We start from the raw sequence: 3661 nt of genomic DNA, 5'->3' as shown, positions 1-3661 counted from the left end.
GCATCCGGCGCCCACAGACCTTGGTGGCCTCGTTCCGTCGGAGCCCTGTCCGCTTTCCCGAAGGGACATGGCTTCTCAGCTGTGTCCTCACTCATTGTGCACTCTCTGTCCACCCGGCTTACCTCCTGCTCGACTGTCAGGCCTCTTCACAGCAACCCCTCCGTCTAGGAAGGCCCCCCTGACAGCTCCCGACACCCTCCTGGCCAGGGCTGCCCCACAGGTGCCTCCCCCGCTTGTCCCTGAGCATCCCCTGTTATTTCTGTCACAGCACTCGTCACGCCGTGTGCAAGCCTCCGTTACTGGTCCTTTTCTCCCACTGATGACAAGGCCGGTGTCCAGCACCTCTATAGTGCTCAGGCCATTGCAGGTCTCACTTGCTGTTTAGGGACCAAGGATGGATACTATAGTTAATGCTTCCTGAGTTCATTTAACTCACTAATTTCTCACAATATCTCATTGTCACACATCTAATTTTAATCATTGTAAAATCCCGAGTTATCTTCATTCCACAGGTGAGAAAAACTAAAGCTCAGAGAAGTTTGAAAATCACCCTGTGTCACCCTAGTTCACTAGTTACATATAACCAGTGAACCCAGGACTGGCTGACTCCCAAGCCCAGGTTTACCTCCCAGGGCCTCCCTGGTATTATAGGAAGCATGCCAGGAGGGGCTTTGGACCCTATATCTAAAAGGGTGGCTCCGCCAACGGCTGGCCCCTCGGATCCTGTCTAATCCCTACAAATACTCCCCCCTGAACCCGAGAGCACACTGCACATAAGCCTTGCTAACTGTGGGCTGGGGAAAGAGTCGGCGAGAAGAATCACTCACCGCGGGGTGGTCAATATCGTTGTTCGACAGTTCGGTGAATTTTAACAGTATTGTGTCTCATGGACAAGGGCCTTTGCTAGAGTACGTTGGGCGTAGCCACCTTAACACGGACAGTAGTTCACAGCGTGGTCCATTCTCGCATCTATCCTGTGACATCACCATTATCATTATCTTTCAATTCTAGATGCAGGACTGAGAGTCGTAGAGATCGAGTCGCACCGCCAAGACTTCATGCTTGATTCACCTCTGAGTCTGGCTTCAAAAAACAGGCACCAGTCTTCCGGCTCCACTCCGGACACCGCTTCCTGTGCCCATTCTGTCCCTGGATTACGGAGGCCGACGTGTCCATAAATTACTGCAATGGAAAGGAGGTCAGTGCAATAAGGGACAGTACAGACAGAACATGTAGGTAGGTGGAAGGATCAGGCAGGTTTCTTAGGGACTGCTGTCCATCCTAAAGTACTGACAGTCACTTTCGACCGGCTTCTGGAGCATCGAGCCAAATTAAGAGGACGCCGTAGCCCAGAAAGGCCGAACAGGGTACGGAAACATTTTGCCAGTCATTTTAATGATCTGCAAGGCGATACAAGATTCTGAGTCCAGAAACTGTGTCCAATCAGCTTTACGCGGCATCTGTGACCTGGCTCTGCTCATGGCGGGTGCTGGGTAAGGCTTGTCGAATTTTGTCGAAAATGATTCCGACCTAAATAAACACAATGAGGGAGAGAAACAAACAAAGACAGTTGCTCTGACGTGTTCCTTTGATTCGGTGGCGGTGCGTTTAGTAGCGATGGCATTCCTGTGACCCTGGCTGGGGAGGAGCGAGTTTAGGAACGGAAGAAAAACACCTGCACAAAGAGCGGCTTTAGCTTTCAGGGCGGGTCATAGTAGGAGGATCCTATTAACAGAGAAACACCTTGGGGACAATGAAGAAGGGCTCCTTTTCAGGGGACAGACACTCTAACAGGGTGCTCTTCGTGACACCTTCAGAATGATCCCTTTACAAACTGGAACTCTCTGCAGAATACCACTGTAAAAAAGAAATGCTCTCCGCCACCTTCTTAAGATATCTGACTTCGTTAACAACAAACCAAAGCCAGTGGTTTTCTGGGCCAGCGTGGCCAGCGGCACAGCCGTTCCTTAATTTTTTTTCTCCAGGCTCGGAATTTCTACCCATCAGGCAACAGCTACCTCTGTTCCTACATATATATTCCTCCTCCTCTCTATTTTAAAAATTTCTCTCCTCTTTCCAGGAAGATCCACAGTCTCAGCCAGACCACCTTTCCTGTGGCCGCCTTCCATTTCTCTGTGTTCGGATGGTCATAAAATGTATTCACCGAGTCATTAGCCAGTCCTGATTGAGCACCAGCATGCCGAGGATGCAGTGTTGACCGAGACAGCTGAGAAAGCAAATTTTTAATGAGAAAACGTAGCCATCCTAGGGCCGGAGCGAGCAGCCCAGCTCTCCCTCACTGTGGCGTCTCTATCTCGTTGTTACTTTCATAGAAATCTGAGAAACAAAGAAACACTAAGCCATTGAGCACCGCAGGGAGACCTCCCGTGATCCTTTAAAATTGAAAGTATGTGTCCACGTACTATCATCCACTTTCAATCAGCTACGCTAATAGTAACAGTTACTGTCTACTACCGCGCGCTGTGTGGCAAGCCCTGCGCTACCTGTTCACCGATTTAATGCGCACTGTTGCCCTGTTCTTATCCTCACTCGGCAAATGGAGAAATCAAGGCTCAGGGAACTTGGGTGGTGAAGACCTTATGTTATTTTGAAACTCAAGGAACCAGAAGAAGGAAACTTTGACTCGACCCGGTCAACAATGACCAAGGGGCGGGGGGACACATAGCTGACCGAAGACAAAGCATAGCAGCATCCAGCAAACCAATACGGGATGGAAGGGTCTGTGCTGTGTAGCTGACTTTCTGTCATTTCTAGACACAGTTGTGGCTTTTGTCCGAATGGCCAGCGAAATTTTATGAGGATTACCTCTCCGAGTTTCACACCAGTTCCAGCCAGGCCTACGGGGTATGAGGCCGTGGGGGGCTGGAGCAGCCGAGACACGGGGAGCCGCAAGCTCCTGGGGTCGCCCCGTGAGTCAGTGAAGCCTGGCCCTCGGGTTCCCGCGGACAGCACTAAGACCTTGTTCCTCTCCTCATTCCCCACTCCGACCAAGGCCCCTGAGTGTCCAACAGTGGGCGAGCGTCCACGATCCGAGCACCACTGAAGGCAGGTAAAGAGAGGTGACAGGCACGCGGCTGGGCATACGGACCCGGGTTCCAGTGCTGTCCTGCCGCATGTCGCTTCTCTGCTCTCTGGGTTCCGCTGCTGAAAGGCAAAGGGGGGGAGGGGCAAGTTCCGAGGTTCGCCTGATGCGAACAGTCTGCAGTGGGTGGGTGACATCTGTGCACCCGACCGGGTCGTGACCGAAGGGCAGAGCGGTCGGCGGCCTCGCGCCCAGGACCTAAACCTTCAGAGCAGGAGTTACTTGTTTAAACCTAGAAAGCATTAAGGTGGGTCGTGCGGAAAGGCTGGGGATTCTCCAGGGAAGGCGGGGGCCACACCCAAAGTGGAAGGACACCGGAGGCAGGCGGATGGGCGCGGCTGGTGGGCGGTCAGTGTGGTCGGTCGTCCTACCCCCGAAGCCACCAAGGCCTGGGGTTTTAGAGCGTGCCCTCGCCGCCCAGGAAGGCGGTGCGCCCCGCATCAGCGTCTGGATGGCGTCAGCCCGAACGCCCCCCACGAGCAGCGAGGGCCAAGCGAAGGGAGCTGCGCATCGGGGAGCCGCCTCCCACGCGGAGCTCGCGGCGACGTGGCGCGGCGG

At 53.5% G+C, this 3661-nt stretch overlaps 1 long non-coding RNA gene across 1 annotated transcript; it reads left to right on the top strand.

Annotated features, from left to right (window-relative positions):
* The first annotated feature begins 6 nt into the window (after positions 1–6).
* LOC111744286 lies at positions 7–3061 on the top strand. Its single transcript, XR_002782089.1, has 2 exons — positions 7–1198; positions 2081–3061. It is a non-coding gene; the product is annotated as an uncharacterized LOC111744286 (long non-coding RNA).
* The last annotated feature ends 600 nt before the right edge of the window (positions 3062–3661 follow it).

This window comes from Pteropus vampyrus, unplaced genomic scaffold, assembly GCF_000151845.1.
Source record: "Pteropus vampyrus isolate Shadow unplaced genomic scaffold, Pvam_2.0 Scaffold131, whole genome shotgun sequence".
NCBI lineage: Eukaryota > Metazoa > Chordata > Mammalia > Chiroptera > Pteropodidae > Pteropus > Pteropus vampyrus.
Note: the sequence above shows the minus strand (reverse complement) of the source record. Positions and strands in the feature narration are given on the sequence as shown.